The 20,340-nt window shown below is 39.6% G+C and overlaps 2 long non-coding RNA genes across 3 annotated transcripts in view; one reads left to right on the top strand and one right to left on the bottom strand.

Annotated features, from left to right (window-relative positions):
• The window catches only part of LOC104153123 (uncharacterized), a 101,753-nt gene extending 81,808 nt beyond the window's left edge, over positions 1-19,945 (top strand). The window contains exons 4-5 of one of the 2 annotated variants that reach the window (XR_011140207.1): positions 19,358-19,467; positions 19,659-19,935. This is a non-coding gene — a long non-coding RNA (uncharacterized lncRNA). Of the gene's footprint in view, positions 1-19,357 lie in introns of both variants that reach the window. The other variant, XR_696158.2, reaches the window with a different exon arrangement.
• LOC138066744 (uncharacterized) lies at positions 4,479-19,410 on the bottom strand. The gene is made up of 4 exons (XR_011140208.1): positions 19,316-19,410; positions 18,159-18,216; positions 16,481-16,869; positions 4,479-5,017 (listed from the first exon to the last, which is right to left on the bottom strand). It is a non-coding gene; the product is annotated as an uncharacterized lncRNA (long non-coding RNA).
• Positions 19,946-20,340: the final 395 nt, after the last annotated feature.

The raw sequence follows: 20,340 nt of genomic DNA, 5'->3' as shown, positions 1-20,340 counted from the left end.
AGCAGTGGGCTGAACTGGGTGACTTCACTTCCTATGATTCTCTACTGCTGTTTTTTTTTTAATCCCAGCACTTAATGAGTGTTTATATAGATTACATTGTTTTATGTCAGGCATATAGCTTAGAATAGCTCATGCCGTTATTCAGACAACAGAGCCTTTCTCTAATCATTTTCTTATCAGAGCTCTCATCTGCCCTAACTCAGCTTCTCCTGTCTAAGAGAATATTACTGTAATTTCACCATCTTAGTGGTCACATAATTTTTTTGCATTTGAGGAATGAATTTGGGACCTCCATGTAGCCCGTGGATGTGAAATACATAATTCTGATTCAGTTCCTAGGCCACCAGAGACCATTTTTCAGGGGAAGTATGCACACATTTTTCCCAACTAGAGATGAATGATGGCAAGGCAATAAAGCATAAGATATCTCAAAGAGAACAAGAAACATGTCAAACCCTTTTGTTTGGAAGTTGGTGGTAGAAATTGTGTCCAGTTAGACAGCAATCTCCTACTGTTACTTACCTGTGACAGCAAAAAAAAAGGTATTTCCCGTGATGAAATCAACAGTTGTGAGTTGCACCGTGGAAATTTAACCTCAGGGTCAAACAAGTGCTTCTCGACAGGAAACAGTACAAAAACTAAATCAAGAAAAGCTGAAATTAGGTCTGGTTCAGCTTGCAAGCAGGAATTTTTTTCATCCTTTTCTCGGGGTCAACACCTTTGCTAGCTGACATTCAGTTTTGGTGAGGGATAGATAAGATAGATAGATAGATTCTTACTACCTATTTGGATGGGCACGTTCAGCCGTGTCAATGAAAACCAACTTGGCTCCCTGCATGTACATTAAGAAGGGCAAACAAGGACTCAAGCCACTTCTAATAGTGAATACTTCAGTGTAGGTACAGAAAGCGCTCCCATATTTCCATCTTAGAAATCCTAGTCAAGAATACGTACGTGTATGCTGAGCAGGTGGCTAACACAAGCAATCAGACACTTTTTTGGATGCATCAGACTGCAGGCATATATTGACCTCCAATAGCATGTGCAGTGAGCCCAGGGTGTCTGTAGGCTCAGCTCACAACAGTGGTGCAGCCACTCGTCCCAGACTTTAGCACATCAGCTATCCAGTAACAGACACCCTGTACCACATACCTTTTTTCCCAGTCAGATTACATTTTGGGCTGGATTAATAAAAGGAGACATATCATAGAAAATAGGATGGCTACTTGCCCTAGACAAAGGTTAAAAAAAAGAATGAATTTCTGCTGAGATGTACGTGTTTCAGCATACACAATGATTGAATGTCGTACAATTCAGGGGAAAAAAATCCCTCTGTACACCTCACTGCACTAGTGTCCACATAAATCATGTGGTTTTCTTTGGAGCATCATTTTAGGGATCAATCTACAGTTTTTCAAAGGACTGGTTGGAATAAACATTCCCACCTTCAGTGGTGAGAACGTCTTCATAACTACAGATCTTATATTGGTAAGAGTATTAGTACGGTCAGCTGAAAAAGATAATCTTTAACTTCTTAATTTATGACAGTAGTTCACATTCTCCCCATCTCTCCCACAGGCAGCAAAACATCTGGGGTCTTACCTACCACACACCACTGCCCCGCTCCTAGAACAAGTACTAAAGGAGTGTGACAAACATTCTAGTTAAGCTCAGTAGTAAAAGTAGTTTTTGCTGCTTTATATTGAGAAAGTCATTGTGACAGTATGAACAAGCAATGTGAACCTGACAGAAATCCAGGAGAGTCTGTTCCTGTGATGTTGCAGGCTTTAAAGCCAAGTGATATATTTCTCTTTAGCTTGGTCAGTCCAAACATCAGATTTTAGGAAGTCTTCAGATTTGAATTTTTCATCTGTTGCCCAAGCTTTGCATGTTTATCCTTATATAGAGACAGTTGGACCAATCATCTTCTGAAATGAAATTATGAAAGGAATAGTCATGCCAAGCCAGATTCCAAGGTTTAAGGTTTCTATTTTTTTTATAAATTATTTTCACATACAAGGAGAGACAAGCCACACACAAGAACTGTACTTTGCAACTGGATCTGCTTCCAAGTCTGAATGTGAAGGTGGGATATGGACTCTGGATATTTTTAGCCACAAAATATGTGAACCACAAAAGTATGTAAACTACACACATATATTTGCCTGTTCTTTTCAAAGGAATTCTCTTCATTGCAGTAAAAAAAATATTGCCCGCAGAAAATTGGCAGAGCAGTAGCCCATGTCCCAGCAGATGCCTATGGAATGTTCCTGACTGCTTTGCATGCTAAAATGTGCAGCTTTATAAATAGTGTTAAAGTATTCAACTCTAGTTAAAAAAAAAATCAAAAACGACGGATATTCCCCCAGAAGCATATGTAGTACGGACAATGAACAGTGTGCTAATAAACCAGCCATTCCCTAAATGCTTTTCTCAGCTGCTGCTTTAAAAATGAACTGTTGGGTAGCTTTTGGTTTTGAAAGGCACTGATTCTTTCTAGCACTGACTAAATTGTGGGCCTCATGCCTATCCATTTTGAAACTACTTATAATCAGTTACTCGTCAGAGTAGGCCCAGTTAGATCAAAGAGGACTATTTGCTAATTAAGGTAACACTTGGTGAGAGCGTGTTTGATGCAATTCACTGTTTATTCATAACTAATTTTGTATCTAATTATAAGCATAGATCTAGATTCAGAAAAGCACCTAGATGTAAGCCAGTCTTTCTTCAGGACAGAGCATAAATATATGCTGCATTTCAGCTAAGTCTCTGTGCCTGTTCTTTCCTATTGGCTAAATCTAATTACCACTTTGCTTAACATCTGATTTAAGCTCCTTGAATCATTCTTCAAAGCATGCTTAGTTCTCCTAAACACAGAGACCTAAGTAGAATTCAAATCGTCTGAGCATGACCCAAAATGTTCAGCTTAAAAGGGGTACTTCAATCTAATGGAATTTTAAGATATGTTAAGCTGATCGTGTTCTTATATATTTTTCTGAAGAGACAATTATTGTCAAAATAATTATACGTACAAATAATATATTTTTTTGTTATTTTAGTTTCTTTCATCTGAGACTCTCAAAATATATTTTAAAGGTATGTGAATTAAGCCACCTAAATATTCCTCTAAAATGAACAACTATTAGCCTGGAAGGAAGAATTCTTAACAAAAAGTACATTAAACTCCTCTTTCCCTTTGAAGAATAGCAGTGATTGAATCTGAATTTTTCCAGATTAGTTATTGAAACTGTTTTACATTTGCTCTAACCTGTGTTAAACTTGGTCAGATTACTTGATATTCTGGATCCTAAATTCAATTTTCTAAGTTAAATAGTTTGTAAGTCGTGAGGTATTTCTGTACTTCAATGGAATGCATGTCACCCATAAGCAATTGTCAGCTGTGAATGCTCATCCTCTTTCGAAGGCTTTTATTACTCACCTCTTTCTCCTCTCTGTTCACTATTTTTATGTCGCCATATGTATGGACTTACCTATTAACTCTGAGCTGACAAATCAGCCCCAGAAAATATCTCTCTCTTTTCCTCTCCATCTTCATTCAGTCTGGCTTTTTTTCCCCAGACTTGCATCTTGAATGACTTAAGGTCAGCTCAAGCTTATTCTGACCAAAACCAGTCTTTTTCATCTTACCTCCAAAACCCTTTCCACTTCCATTTTCTATGGCTGCCAAGAACACCATTCTCCTTGTCGTCCAAAAACACAGTCTTTGATTCTTCTCTCGACTTCTCTCCTCAGACTCTGATTATAAGCAAACAGTGAGCCACAGAAATTATCTTGTTCATCTCTGCAGAGGGTCCAAGTATCTTTTTCTTGAAATTCCAAAACTTACATAGCTCTATCTGCTTACACTTGGAAGGCATCTCCTTTAATCTTGTATTTAATGTAAGTAGTCACTTTCATTAAAGTTCCTCATAAAATTATCTTTTTGTGTTACCTGTAAGAAGCAAGTTTACTATAGCAGCAATTGTAATAATGGTACCAATAATAATGGAATTAATATGTGACAATTGCAATCTTATCTTACTTTATGATTCCTTTTTTTCCTCCTCACAGTTCTCTCTATTGTTGTTACCTTTCACATACTAAGTATTTGTAAACAAAGATTGTTACAGTTTCAGGTTAGGTACATTGACTTTCTTTTTGTTTAGCAAAGTTTTGGTAGTGTGTGCTTATGCGTAAGTACAGACAATATATGAAACTCTTTGGCAACTAGGTTTTAGTGGTTAGTGTTTTTCTTTGGAGCAGATTCTATGCCAAGGGAATCTGTACTTGATGTGGAAACAGTTTTGTTGACTTCATAATGCTTCTTTGTTTTGGAGGGAAAAAACCCTTTGAACTGGCTTAAAATATGTGCTACAAAGATTCATGAAAGAAATTGTTTTTTATTGTTGAATTGAGCAGGTCAAAAGGTGAAATTGCAACAGTTTCAGGCTCTAATTGATAGACTTTGCTGTAGAATATCTGCCTGTACAATTCCTCAGGGATGTTCAGTTGAAAAAGCGTTGTGTGATCAGATCGGCTCTCTGTGGCAGGAGTAACAACAACGGGTGTCGGGGGATGGCAGCCCACTGCACTTTTATTTGTATTAATTCATTGATTTTTTTTTTTAAATCCTATCTTCCTGAGGAAGAAAAAAAATCCACAACTCATTTTTGACCTAACCCTTCCTGAAATTAAATACAAGCTTAGTTTCATGATACTTTTCAAGTATACCTTTTCTTTGCAAGGACATCAAAGCAAAGTCAGTAGAAGACATTGTTGCCTCTCCTGTAATGGAAGCAGTTCTGGACTGAATATGTGATTTGACCATTATTAGAGCTTCAGCATCCACACTTCTGCAGTCACAGGAAATCCACACAGCAAAGAAATCTTGACAGAGAAATGAAGTTCCTGATATCAAATGAGGCCCAAACCTTACTGATGCTTCTCCCAGAAACAGGGCTTTCACTACGTCTCTGTTTTGTGTGGATTGTCTCATCTTTAGCTCACCACAGCGTCCCTGCAAGGAGAATGCTAAGATCACTCATTTGTTTTCTACCTGTCTGTTATATTCCTTTCCAGACAATTTATTATCTCTGAGACCTTTATGGCTCTCTTGAAATCAGTTGAAATTAGCTGATTGGTTCAAATATTGTTGGACTGAAATGTCTAACAGACATAGACGCATACAACACGATCTCAAAATCCTCAATATCTAAGAAAATCAAAGTAAAACATTATGAAACAACCCGGCCCTCATCTGAAAATAGAAGACATAAACTAAACAAAATTCTCCAAGTAGTTTTTCCTCTGAAAAAGTTTGGGGGAAAATCCCAGATGTTCAGTAGGGGTTCTGATGTAGCTCTTGATTTCATGTGGAAGTCCCTCCCATTCCATCCTGATGGCTAACAATGCACAGTTATATGATAAACATGGATAGATAAAATATAGTCTTCACCAAGTTACTCAAAACACTCACCAAGACATTCACAAGTATATGTTTGTTCCCTGCCTACCTTTAATGTCAAAAATCAACATAAATCAATATAAGCAGTGCAAAATATCAGTTGCATCACTTTTTTTTTTGCCCTATTAGATATTACAGAATTACAGAATCATAGAATAGTTAAGGTTGGAAGGGACATCTGGAGATCATCTTGCGTAACCCCTTGCTCAGACAGGATCACCTATAGCAGGTTGCCCAGGATTGCGTCCAGTCAAGTTTTGAATATCTCCAGTGATGGAGACTCCACAGCCTCTCTGGGTAACCTTCTCCAGTGTTCAATCAACCTCACAGTAAACAAGTGTTTCCTTACGATCAATATCTTGTGATATTATCTGTCTTCTAAATTGCATCTTAAGAAGCAGATAAAGGGATTTAATTTACAGTATAAAAATGTTCACCTAGTTTAACTGCTAAGCAAAACTTAAACATTGAAAAATCATTAAATGCTAAAAGTTGCATTTATTTTTAAGGTGGTGGTCTGCCTCCACGTCCATCCTTATTAAGCAGCTTACGCCTATTGTGCAGATATGAAAAGAGTGCTATGCAGTTTTACTGTGAAACTCTTGCAAAACAAGTCTTTAGGGCATGAAGTTTGTTTCCCTCTGAAAGATTCTCCTGGTTTTCTGCATTACATAAATGATAAAGAGAAAATGAAAGACTTGAAACACAGATGTTGTCATAAAAGTTCAACCAGTCAGCTGAAAACCTATTCTAAATGCAGGTCTTCTTAAAGAGATTTCAGACTTAGTCTGTACAGGTTGTATAGAGTACAGGAAAAAGAAAGATGCCTTTGTGTAGTTTATTACTGGGTTTTAAATATATTTGCATGATGTAAGGTTACAGATAAATATATATATTACCAAGGTTATAGTTGAGCAAAAAGCTCTGGCCTTTTGATGGCTCAATTTATTGGCATGTTGCCAATTCTGATCTAGCATCGTTTCCCTGATCTGTGAGCCGGCACTAGCTGCTTATTGCAGAAATAGCCACTTTATGTGTTTATGTGTTATCAGTGCACAAACAGCTGCTCACTGAGTCTTGAATTTCAGACTATCCCAAAAAGGAAGAGGAAAAAAGCACGTTAAACCCTGAGGTCATTCCACTTAATATTCTATAAGTTCCATTATGCCATATCTCTGCCTCATATTATTCTGGACAGATAGCTTGGGTGTATGGATTGCAATGTGCTAGTTATACTGATTATATCTACATTAGCAAGTATTGCAACCCACTAGAGCAAAATAATTACTGCTATGGTGCTGAGGATCTGACATTCAAAATTATGCACGTTTCAGAGTTGTTCTGACTTCAGGCTAGCTTTAGTCTGGCCCCATAAACCTAATTGCACCTGAAATGTGTTAATTGTGCTGCTATTTTTCAATTTAGTATTATCCAGGAGGAATCAGGTTCATTAGCTCTAAACCTGCTCCATTGATACAAACCCCAGTGCAGGGTGCAGGGAGGACTGGCATATTCACTTCAAAAGTGAATCCTGTTTCAGTCTAAAACTTTAATCCAGATACACATGCTGCCCCCTAAACAAAGAGCTGCCTAGCCCAATATCCTTTCCCAACAGAAGTCAGTAGCATAGGGGAAGAATATAACAAGCAAGACAAGTATATAGTGATCTTTCCTTTTGCTTGCAAAAATCAGTGCTCTGATTCTCTGATTAGAATTGAATGCAATTGCACACGAACGTTACTGTGTTATATAGGGCCCTCATGTCCATCTTACAACTGATATGGCCAAGAGCACCGTTACACACCATGCAGAGTTTATAGAGGTATGTATAGTCAGGAAGAGGAACAGACAACAGCCAATCTGGTGTTGGTAAAGACAGCTTATATGTCTGCATAAAGGGCTGATTTATCCTTCTCTATCTGCTAAGTACTCTTATTGAAATTGTTAACATTTGTTGCATTCCTATGATAAAGCAATGAATGAGCATTCTCACCGTCGTTTAATTCTATACTTGCACAGGGTGAATTGTTTGTAAATATGATTGGAACATGTGCCTCTTCCCTTGTGAAACGCAAAAGAAAGATGCAGTAAGTGTGGAAAATATTTACACTTTTCACAAGATATGCTTAGTTCTATGCAAAACTAAACCTTAGACCAGTTTCTCTGCTACATTCCTTTCCACCATCCTATCAAAACACTTTTAAAAGTTAGATTTTTCCTTGACCCCTGCCAGGACCCCTGTGTCATGTACTTCCTGCCTTCTGAACTTCCACTTTGCTTAAGCAGCAAGTAGTGACTCGTGAAGTAGGTACCTGTGAGAAGAACTGAGGGGCTTATCTTGCCATGTTGTGTGTAGAGAGGGTAGATAGAGATATAGCTAGCTAAGAAAGCAGCAAATGTAGAAAGAAAAAAAAAAATTAAAAAAAAACAATGGCACTGAACTTGGCAGGTCAGGCTGGCAATGATGGTTACGTACAGCACTAGGCTTTGAGTCAATGCTATAGATAACTCTTGTATGTGTTATCATTTTCCATATCATATCCTTCACTTTATTCAAGAATAGCATTGCCCATATAGACAGATTTTAACAATAAATCAATCCAAAAATACAGATTTTGTATTTTGGTTGTATCTTAGCATTTCCAGCTGAAATCAGGTCTACACTCTGCTGGGCATTATACGTATAGTAAGGATCTCTTGTCTTCTGGAGCATGAAGATATAAAACCTGGGCATTGTTCCCATTTTTCTAAAGTGGTAAACTGAGGCAGTGAGCAAGCAATGGAGAATTGCCCAACCTGATGCAGAACGTCTGTGGCAGCAATGAAGTCTGTTGCAGTCAAGCCCATATTTTTAAGGCCCCGACTTCTGTGCCTCAGATTTGCAAAGAGTTTTTTTTTTTTTTGGCCTGAAATTCTATAATATGGTTTGGGTTTATTTTTAACTTCTGCTTTTGTCACAGGCTTAAATAGTTAGACAGGGCACGTGCTAAAGAAGCTAGGCCCTCTGACTGAAAAGCAGAGTGGTCTAATGTGGAAGTGAACCTTAGATCTGACCATAGTTAAAACACATACTTATTCACAGAATAATGAAGCCAAGAAGATGATAGATTCACTGAAACAGTAGATCCTAACTCAAAATTGCAGAGAGGCTTCTCTGCAAAGGTTCACAGGTGCTGAGACTGCTTTGCCACAATTGTTCTTCTAACAGCTGTTAAACTCGAGCCTGACAGCATCTCTGGTGATATGTAAACACTTCCAAATAAGCCTGTTTTCTGAACCTTTTGAGCTTTCATTTTCACTCTTTTTTTATCACATCAATGTTTTCAGACATTTCGACAAAATGATGGCAGCAGTGCGTATTGAATAGAATCTGTAGAACAAAGCAGCCCCAGGTCTGACCACTTTCAGTGCAATGTAACTCCTCCGTACTCAGGGAATGTTATTTGGACCAGAATATGCTGGAGTGATGAATGTGGCCTCCAAGTCAGGCATGCTTCATCTTTTCCAAACAACATTCTTGTACAGATTAGAGGATAATCTGACAGGCAGGCTCAGCCAATTAAAACAGTAATTGAAATGGCTGAGAGTGTTTTATTTGGCAGAAACTGATCATTTTGCTTCATTTTTAATGAACAAACAAGCAGAATCAATCATAATAATTTGATTAATTTAAGAAGTCGTTTTTCTGCTAGGATAATTTCCTATCTTCTGTTTCCAAAAGCAAAACCAAAAAAGACAGACAGAAAGAAAAGATTCCTTCTGACCTTTGATGGAAGACTATAAACATCAGTCAATGAATAAAATACTGAAATGATGGTGAAACCACAAAAAGCAAAACAGTTCCCCTTTTGACTAGAGGTAGGTAAAGGTATTTCAGATGCAGGGAAGGGGAAACCTCAGGAAGCCCATGCTCATTAAAGGATTGAGGTCCATTTTTCTGCGTCTCAGGAACATTTAGGAAAACAACATTAAACAAAAAACAAACTAAAACTTCCTCTGAAACTTCTATAACCTTATTGAGGCTCTCACAAAGAGCTAGGACCTACTTTCATTCCACCTACTTTTGACCAACACCGTACTGTAAAGAAAAAACAAGAAAAAAGAACCTAGTCCAAATGCAAAATTTCACTTAGCAAAGTAAGTGAAAGGCATGTTTCAGACAACTAGCCTGCATCACTAATTAACAATTGCTCAGTGATTTATAAGAGACAACTTTTTACTTTTGGTTCAGTGCCAAGTGGTACCCACATCACTGAAGCCAGCTCGGCTGGCATTCGGACGTGGGTGTCTAAGACTCTCCTTCTTACGGTCCCCAGTTTAGGAAAGCATCACTATTCATCAAAGCACGTAAGCCACACGCTTAATTTTAAGCATGTGCTTTCCTCAAAAGGGATGTATCTAAATATGTGCTAGGGATTTAAACATGTGCCAGGGTTATTTCTGGAACTGGTCCTTCTAGGAACAGCAGGCATCTAAAGGCAATATGGGAGGTATTGACTGCCATAAGAAGACTGCGTCTTTTCTGTGGGTGAGCTGTGGATTTGAGGCCTCAGACCTGCTAGTCTGGCACCTTGCAGAAGGGATTTTAAAGATGTGAACTGTTTCCTGAAGGTAACACTAATGAGTAAGAAGGCATTGTGTTCAGGTGAAGGTTGGGATGTTGCACTTAGTAATTTTGACAGAAAATACAAGCGTTGAACTACCCCTGTAAGAACCACAACATATGTTGGGTGCAGCATAAGCACCTTCAAACATCTTCATCCTGGCTGAGTCTGTGTTAAGTTTGCCAGGTGTACAGCATGAAGGCAGAGGGTAAGCCGGGCTAATTAGGGATATGGCTCTCAAATACTAGGAACACCATGCCACACATTACATTATATAGCAGATACACACTGAAATATATCTTCTGGGAACTGATCTTTCAGAGTTGTGAAAAGCCATGCAGGCTTTTTTCATTGTTCCTGTCTGTGATTTCCTGATAGCAAGAATAAAGATTTTATTGAAGTATAAGTAACAAAGCTGGGATTTTTTTTTCACAGCTCCATTGTTACAAACAGATTTTTTGCAACTTATCTCTAAGGAAAGACTAATCATAGTAGCATGCAAAATACTCTTAGGTAATATTTTCTTATCTTGTCAGTGACCTCATATGGCTGGCCTGCTCCATAATACCTGGAATGAAATGCGGCCACGCACCTGGCCAGCTACAAAGACTGGATGTGGCCATCCTCTTAGTCCTCTCCTCCTATGGACCACATATACACCCCTCCCAGACCTCCTTGAACAATAGCAGCCTATTCCCTGCAGCACATCTGAAGGGCTTGCAAAAAAAATATATGGTGCATTGCTTCACTCCTTCCCCTGGCCTTAGAATAACTTATCTCATTTGCTTTCTCTGACAGCAGACAGGACAGTCAGGTTTTTGAGCCCTGAAGTACACCAGTTGGTCTCAGGAAAATCAGAAAGTGGCTCATTACAGTAATGTGCTCTGAGCTGGTTACACTTGCAATGAAGTCTGCATGAGAATTGATGATTTTTAATTGTTTTAAACTGAACTGACTGATTCAACATAATGCTGTGTCTAAAAATGCACCTTGACTTCTAGTTGCAGCTTCCAAAACATCTGCCACTGGCTCCCATAGAGTCCGTCCTTGCTGCAGCCTGGCTTTGTCAATCTGTTGGTCATTTAGATTTAAAATAACACTGACAAATTATAACGTATTGCAAAAAGGCTGTGAGTAAGTGGGAGTATAAGCAACTGTCTTGGCTCCTTCATTTCCGTCTGGTTTCCATGTGTAACAAATGCAGCCAAGTTTATTAATATTCTAATTGCTGCTCTGAGCTCTCAGTTCTGTGCTTCAGATAAACTAACATTGAAGTTTTGGATCTGACAGTCATTTTCAATATTAAATTAAACAACAAAGATATAACATTGTGCAATAATTTTGCTGTCATCTCATTAGGATATTTAGACTCTCTTTCCATGCTCAAGATGGCTTAATGGGATTATCTTGTTGTGAAAGAAACATTTATTCACAAGTTCAAGAGGTGTATATTATAAGACTCATGTACTGCACCACAGAATGGCCTTTACCTCAGGATGTGTGTGCCCTGTGTCAGATATAATTTGTCCTGAAAATATGTATCATTGTATTTGCCTCCACTTGATAAAACAGGCTGGTTTGGAGACACCAGAACAATTTTCTCTGGTTGTTCTTGCTAATTTACCCTTTGGAGATCTGTATCATGTTTGAGGTTTTTGTAATAATTCAATAAAGTAGAAGAAACTTTATTCTTATAAATTTAAGTTATTGCATACAGTAGCATTTGAATCTGGCAGGTGGAAAAGAAACCACATCAAAAAGTTATACTATGAAAAAATACGTCACAGTTTTATAATGCCTTTCATCTGAGAATCCCAACACAACTTATATTACCTTTCATAGCATGTTTGTGCATATCTGAAGCCTATTTAATTTATAGAAAAAAAAAAGAGAGATGAATAGATGGACTAATTTGAAAAGGATATACATATTTTGCTATCTGTGAATATAACAAAAATTCAAAGAAGAAAAGAAAAGTAGAAGAAAAATCCCTATTTGCTTGCTCTACACATAAGGTCATTAAATTTAGGCATAATTTTCCTTACTGAATGATCACAAGCATCATGGGAAGATAGACTGATTAAATTTAGATTCCGCCAAAGGGAAAAACAAGTACAAAAACATGTTCTGCACTGTACCACCACGATCATGTGCTCTTGCAATATTTTAAAACTATGCAGACAATTGAATTACTAACAGTACTCTATAGCATGTGCCAGTATCAATCCAGTTCTTTGTCAACAATTTCTAAACCAAAACTTTGTGATATGTTTCCAGCAACTGAAGCAAGAATTGCATACAGAAGGAGATTTTCTGCTCATTTAAAAATTCTTACTGTGGAGCATAACTCTTTGACAAATACAACAAAATGGGCCTAGAAGCTCAAACTCTTTAAGCTGCCTCTGCTGTCTATAATTTACTTCTGTACATACAGTGCTGTTGCTACTAACTCATGACAATCTAATAGAAAACAAATTAATTCTAAGAAGTCTTTTGAGCCTATTGTGTTCCCTATAGCCAAACACCCTTCTTAAGGCCAGTAGTTACTGATGCTGCAATACTGGCTTGTAAGTAACATCCGATTAAGATCTGAATAATGTTTCTAGTATCTTAAATTTATGCTAAAAGGACAGAAAGCACAAAGAAAAAAACTCTCATTAATGTTAAAGTTACACAAACATAGAAGGGGAATTCCTTACATTTAATAGAAATTGCCTGGAAACTGCTTCCAAGTGTACTGCTCATCCATATAACCAAGGAGCTAACAATGACTTTTTATTGGTCGGCATATTTGAATTTGTAATACATGCTTGCAGAAGTGTGACTTTGTGACTAGTAGAAAACAGTCTATGTACACTCCTGATGAAACGCCACGTACTCTCCCTCAGTAGACAATACATCAGAAATACAAGAGATTCCTACGTGGAAATGTTGTCAATTATGATGCCGGATTATGAAGCCACCTTGAATTTCACAGCTATATGTGCAGATGGAGTTCAAATATAAAGGATACCCTTGCCCACACCACCAGAGTTGAAGAAAACAACTCAGGAAGTCAAAGCCAGCTCAGAATCTGCTTCAAATTCTGCAGTTCTCTTCAAATTTGCTTAATGGAAATTTGCAAAGGGTATGATTCACAGAATTACACCGTATCCCTGAAACTTATGCCTGCACACAGTTTGCTTTCACAGAAGGGCTGTCTTCCACGTAATGACAGCCTACAAGAGAATTTTCAGTCTCAGTTTTACTTGCTTTTGCATGTGTGTGGTATTGCCCATCTTCTGAAGTCGTCATGTCCCCTCATGAAGAGACCATCTGTGTTTAGTTAAACAGCGTATTTGATGGGAGCTATTTCTGTTGCCCTGTACTAAGGAAGATGCCGTGGCTTGAGTTCCCAGAGACCATCTGTCTCTCCTAGGAGTGAGCAATAACTTCACTAGTAACTTGCATTTTAAAAACAGGTGCAAAGAGGTAAAGGAAACAAACTGAAAGAAGGAAAAAAATGGAAAAGTGAAACAAAACCACTCTGTGTTTCTCCAGGGAGCAGTGGTAAGGAGGCAGAAGCAAGCAGACAGCAGGGAAGGGATAGAGGTTGTCTTTGTCTAATGAAAGTCAGAAAGGTCAGTTCATTCCAGTTTTTGTGCCCGGTACTGCCAGACTGTGGAATAAACGTATAAAGCTTTCCAAACTCCCTCATACAAGTATACTAATGCCAGATCTCTTGTATTTCATTTACATAGATGCTATCTGGTGCTCCTAATTGTCATAATTATCTGGAGATTATCTAAACTCTTCAAAGAGACCCTAAGACTCATATACTTGCAGTACACCAGTATAGCATCAGTCAGACAGATGTTTTGACCTTAGTGGATTATTTTTACCAACATTTGCCACTACAGATATTTTTTAAACACAGAGCAGTCATCATTCAATGATTTAACCTATTTTCCAGTGACTTCAAAACTCCACATTATTAGGATGCAGCATTTGATGGGATGCCTTACCTACATCTATGTGCACTATGGATAAAAACACTGAGCAGGTTTACTCTGCAGCCCTCCATGGTCCTGCTCCCCCATCAGCTGGATTTGGGGTCTGACCAGTGATTCTCATCTGGAATGCATGCCCGGATTTCCTCCCTTTGGAGGGCATGGGGTTCAGAACTAAGGAAAACATCTACTTCCTAGCCTCATCCTGGCATGCAATCACGAGCAGAGCACTCACTTGGGCACAGGAACTTATCCAGCTTCCAAGACCCTCAGTTTCTAATACGGTCTCAGGAATTCCAGAAATATATGTGAGGTAAAGACTCTGTAAATTTGTGCATTAATAATCATTTTAAATATTTCTTAATTTGATGGATGCACAGATTGTTCCACGGTGGTATGCATGGATTGCCTCTAAAGAAACTCCATATCCTATATTCATTAATTTTTTACAAAAGACCACCCTGAATCCTTGGTGATCTTCTACATTTCCTTCAGAGACATTTGTTCTGGTTGAGGAAATCCCTGAGCTACAGATGTTTCAATATCTAGATTGCAGAAGCATCTCTCTATGTCTGAAATTTCGTAGGTTCCTGGGAAGGATATTGCAAGGTTGAATTTTAACGGAAGCAGGTTTGGGGAAATAAATTAAGCATTTCTGCTTTTTAAGAGATCACCTGAGCTGATGGGTCTTCAGTGAAGGCATGCAGCGCAGAGCAGAGTGTGTGCGGTGCCTGGGAACAGCCACAGCTCCGGTCCTTTGTGGCAGTGTCCTAAGGGCAGTACTGCCCTAGTCGTGCTGCAGGCTCCCGCAGAACTTCCACGGCTGCTGCAGGTATGTCCCTGCTGCATGGGAGGATGTGGGTGTCTCAGGCAGGAAACCTATTCCAGGACTCCATTGAACATTCTGACTTCCTCCCACCCTGTTGAATCCATCATAGAGCTGGTTTTCCGTTTTTCTCTGTAGTAGGACTTTGCTTGAGCCTGTGTGTGACAGCCTTCCGAGGGCACGGACCTGACTATCGGCTCAGCAATCCTCAGCGCCTGCAGGGAAGTCCCTCTTCCCCAGGACTCAGGGTCGGGGAAGACCAATATGCCCTGTACTCTCTCTTCACTCTTTTCCTGGCTTGGAACCTGATCTGGGATATCCTCTCCGCAGAGAAGCATCCAGGTCAGGCCTGGAGACTGGCACAGGGTTGTATATTAAACAGCCCTTCCTAAGGAGTAGGTGGAAAGAGGAGAATCACAAGTAATGAGGCGAGGGCAGGACAGCTTCCTGGATTTGCAAGTGTGAGGGAAAGGCTGAGGGTGAGGCAAGGAGTATACCATCTATGACCCTTCTTCTGTCACTAGAAATAACACATTCTACCACTGTAAACATCAAGCATCTTTAATGCTGGTCAGGACAAAATACATTTCCTCCTTTCACTTAGAATATGAGCAAAAGTTAAACCTTTTCAGTCAGTGGACCTAATGTCCTATGGTTACCTCAAACTTGGCCAACCCTGTCTTCGCACCTACCCAAGAATACTCTAGAGGTGTAAGCCAGCTCATGCCTGGCACAAAGACTCAGTCTTCCACAGACCTCAGACGTCCCCAGATCACCTGAACTCAACTAACTGTTGACTGAAGGCCCCAGTCTTCTGCAAGCTAAAGATAAGTCTCTGAACATCCTAATTTCCTGTTCCGTAGAGGTAATTAATTCAATCAATGCGTCTCATATTATAATATCCCATGTATGTTGTAACTTGGATTGTTTGTTCCAACCTGTGCCTCTCACCCTGTCAGTGTGCACCTCCAGGGATAGTCTGGCTATATCTTCCATATAACCACCCTTTATGTAGTTGTAGATAGCAATCAGGCATCCCTGAGCCTTTTCTTGTTAAGGCTGAACAAGGGCAGTTCCCTCAGCCTCTCTGCATGCGTCTTAAGATTCAGCCCCCTGACCAGCTTGGTGGACCTACACAGGATTTGCTCCAGCATGTCTATGTATTTCTGCTACTGGAGAGCCCAAAACTGGATCCAGTACTCCAGGTGCAGCTTTACAAGTCCTATATGGAGGGGAATAATCACTTCCCTTGACCCACTGCTGTAACCTGAAACTACCACCAAAAGACCAGCTCCTGCCTGTCCCTCACCGCTAGCTGTCATATGACCTCCTCCTATGCTAGCATTAGCACATGGGTATATGTGAACCAGATCAGAGAATCACTAATCTCTAAATATTTAAAATTAACCGTGTTCTCCTGGTTTATCCAGCTCCTTTCCGGTTCATTGTGAAGTTCTGCAACTACTTGTGCCATTACTTACTACTTGTGGCACTGCATTACAAAGATGGTGCAGGGGTAAGAACAAACGGTTCAAGGAGGAGGATACACTGGTTTTTGGCAATGTTATGATTTAAAATCATTGCGGCACATTGGCACCTTTACTTCCTCGCGTCCTTAGTTATTCCCTGGACAGATCCCACGGCGTATCTATAGGCCTCGTACACTCTATCTGCTGCCGCTGAGCTCTATGCATGCGGTCACAGCTCTTTCACATGGTTTTACCTATGAATGATCAGAACAGCTACTTATATCATGAATGCTTTTAAACATTATTTTTAGTGGTTGTATACCCCATAGGCATATACAGCTCTCAAGAGGCTACAGTGTCCATATAACAGTAGATAAGCTCTTTTTTCCAGGAAGTTTACATCTACTCACGCTGTTAACATGCATTCAGTTTTTGTCACCCTTGTAAATGTTGAGATATGCCCTTGACTTCAGTAGATCACATTCTCTGAAACACTCAGTATACAGCATGAGAGAGCCTGGCATGCAGAGCAAGAGAAAAAAGTGTAACACAAAACATACATGAGGTAACAAAATGAGAGGTGTCGATATTCATTCTCATTAAACTGTTTCATTTTTATAAGCGTCATTGTTTTTGCGAGATTTAGCCGCATAAAAGAATCAGGGCTGGTCCAGTCTTCTTATCTTAGAAAGAAAGGAGAATTTTGTCTCTGAATACAATGGGAGTAATTTTGCAGTCCCTTTGCCAAGCCATACGGCAGCAAGGGAGGAGGATACATCACAGCAACTGCTGTGCAATCAGCAGCCACAAGAAGCAGGGGAGAGCGCAGAGCTGCTGTTAGCATCCCCTAGTGTAACAGTTATAGACTGACCTATGCAAGGCTAGGAAGCCATTTTGCAAGTTCAGTGCATACACTCTGCTTGTCCTACAGGGCGAAGTTTAAAAAGCGTAAGAAGTAGGCAGGATTTAGGCCCAGTCATAACCTACCAGTTCTTCGGAACGCTCTCAGAGTTTCATCTGCCCCCCCAAAATCTGGAATCTGCCTAGAAGAGAGGGAACTGCACAGCTGGCAAGAAGAGGGAATGCCATACTGCCTGTCCCTAGCAAGGAGGGCTGGAGGGGGTCCGCAAATATTTTTAATGTCAGGGAATATTTATTTTCTAGTGAGACAGAAATTATCTCATTTAAATAGCATTTCTAAAAGCCCTAGGGCTGCTCTTCCAAAAAATGAGATTTTTGGCAGTCTCAGAGCTTTTCTCGTATTTCTGTCTGTTCTACTCATACTCTAAACAGTATTCTTACAAAGCAACTTCTAGACTACAGTTTCTTCCTCAGTCCACTGGAGGAGGAAGGAGAAAAGCTGTTTTATGTAACTTCGCAGCTGCAGACAGTTAATTGATTGTGCTGTAAAAGTCCACTGTTTGTTAGCCAAACAACCCAGTTCTATAGGCTGCATTATATAGGAGGTTAGATTAGATATCTGAATAACCACTTTTGGCATTCAAAACTGTGGAAACAGCTATTATTTCAGTATTATAAACAACATTATTAAATACGAATGCAAAATGTCTGCATGCTAACCACTCCTTTAAGTTTTTATATTGTAATAGAGTCACTCATCAGACTAAATGCAGCTTATGGCAACAGGACATAGGACACGTTCAAGCTTCCTAAATGTTGGAGGAGACTGAGGATATTAACTGAGAATCTACTAATAAGAATCCACGAGCAATGAAATATGATTTGAGAAAACTGTAGGGGAAAAAAAAAGCTTGCAATTCTGCATTCAGCTTCAAAAACACATACCAGCTTCTGTTCACCACTGCATTCAGCTTCCATCTCACAGAAAATTGATTAAGCCTCACTGAAAAGAAATAAGGGAAAGGATCATTATATTCAAATATCCACTGATAGGCCATTTCAGAATGTATAACATGCTTTAGAACAAGAAATTAATGCTGATTAATTTCATAAATTACGTTAGGATCAGCTGAATTGTAATAGGTAATATTGAAAAATATTAGACAGATTGGGAGTGTCTGTCTCTCTTTCAGGTTTACTCCTATACATCTGAGAGTAGCTGAAGTACACTTTTTCCTGAGAGAACTAGTAAGAGGTTTTGGATGAATTTGTGAGTTGTTTTGGCAAGAGCTAAAACAGAGGTTTTACTGAAAAATTTACAACTTGCAATCATTTTTGTCCTGCATAGGTCTCTGGGCTATCTTGGATATGCACTGAATGGAGGGAACATAAGTTGTCCACCTTTCTGGCCTGGGATGGTGGCTGTTGGTTAAGCAGTCCTGTGATGCTCCAGAAGTAGCTCCCCAAAAAACCTTGAAACTGAATACAGCCGCTCCAAATCCTGCCCTGAGAGCAGCTCTGGAAGAAAGACGAGTCAGAGACATCTGCCCAATATGCTAACCTCCATAGCATTCCCTCAGTCAATTCTTATTAAAACAAGATAAAAAGAGACCCACCAAGCTCTTTTGGAGTTTCTGGAGAGGAAGAAAAACAACTAGCAACCAACTAGCTGAAGCAATTAGGGGAGCTGTAAGTGTCCCCACCAAATAGACAAGTAGATGAACAGACTGTTTCCCCATCAGTATCTTAAAGAATATTTTTGTGTTTCCGTATGTTCTATAAACAATTTTAAATGCAGTGGAGTTGCTGAAGATGAAGGGAAACATAAGAAGTGAGCCGGGTGGGAGCACAGGATGAGGGAGGATGTGAAAGACGAGCTGTCTGAAATATGAAGATCTTAAGTACTGGTGTGTCTGGTTATTTGAGTGTCCTTAGCAGTCAAATAATGAACCTTCATGTTTTGCCTCTCTGGACTTGGCTTACCTAGAGAAATTTGTAGGCATTAGGGTCTGTCTGGAATTAGTTCCAAGATCTTTTTTTCCCCTTAACATTTTGCAGCTGAGGCAGCCTTGTGAAATAGAAGCTTTGAAGAGAAACATTACCAAATATGTCTTTTCTCCTGCCCATATCTTCTATTTCCACAGGAAAGGAAGGCAGACGCAAGCAGACCAATGAAAATGCAGAAGTCGTCATCACTGGAAGAGAAAGAAAAGCCCTGCCTGGAGCCCTGTTCGCAAAGAGGAAGCAGCTGAAGGTAACAGTGTTCGTCAATAAAAGGAACGCTGTCACCTTGAGATTTCTGCAAGTTCTGCAAAGATTTTACTAAGTGTTTCCTCCCCTCCAGCCCCTTTGGCCGGTCCTGGCTGGCCACCTTGGAAGTTTGTTTTGCTATCCTCGGCTGCTCTTTGCAAACTGCAGACGGCAGAGCCTGTTTATTTTTTCCAGGGAACGCCACTCACACAAGCAGAATAACGGAGCCGTGTGCCTTTTATGCTTCCTGCCAGAGCCTCAGCTGCAAATACAGCCACATAACCTGCTGCTTCCTGTGTGTTTCCAAAGATTTTAGGCAATCATAACATGAGAGTGGAGAAGAGCTACTTGTCCCTTCCTGTTATTACTGTTTGTATTCTGATACAAAATAAAATTATTAATCACAGTTGCACGTAAAAGGCTTAAGCAAGTGGAATCTACATCGTGCTAAGATGCATAAAATAAAAACTAGTTCTTGCCGCAAATAGTTTGCAGTACTGTTCAGCGTCGTCCACTCCTAAAACTTTTTCATGTCATTTTTTCTGAGAGTCCAAGTCTGTGGAATCATAGCTACTTAAGAGTCCTGACTTACATGTATTAAAACTCCTCTCTCTTTCCTCAAAAGTTGCTCTATGAGCTTTAAAACAAATGAACCAAGCTTTCTAAGGAATAGTTTCCTTTACCCCTCCACCACCATTCGCCACTATCTTCCCACTCCCCCTTTTTCTATATCCTATGGTGAGCTGTACCAGTTTTGAGATAATATGGGCTATGGTCAGCTCAGAAATGCATAGTTGCTGATTTCTTGCCTAATACTTGTACTAATCAAATGGGTAGTGCTACCAAACAAAACCCCTGAAGGCTGAATTCTGCCTAC

Source organism: Struthio camelus, chromosome 3 (genome assembly GCF_040807025.1).
Source record: "Struthio camelus isolate bStrCam1 chromosome 3, bStrCam1.hap1, whole genome shotgun sequence".
NCBI lineage: Eukaryota > Metazoa > Chordata > Aves > Struthioniformes > Struthionidae > Struthio > Struthio camelus.
This window is presented reverse-complemented; position numbering and strand designations above follow the sequence as displayed.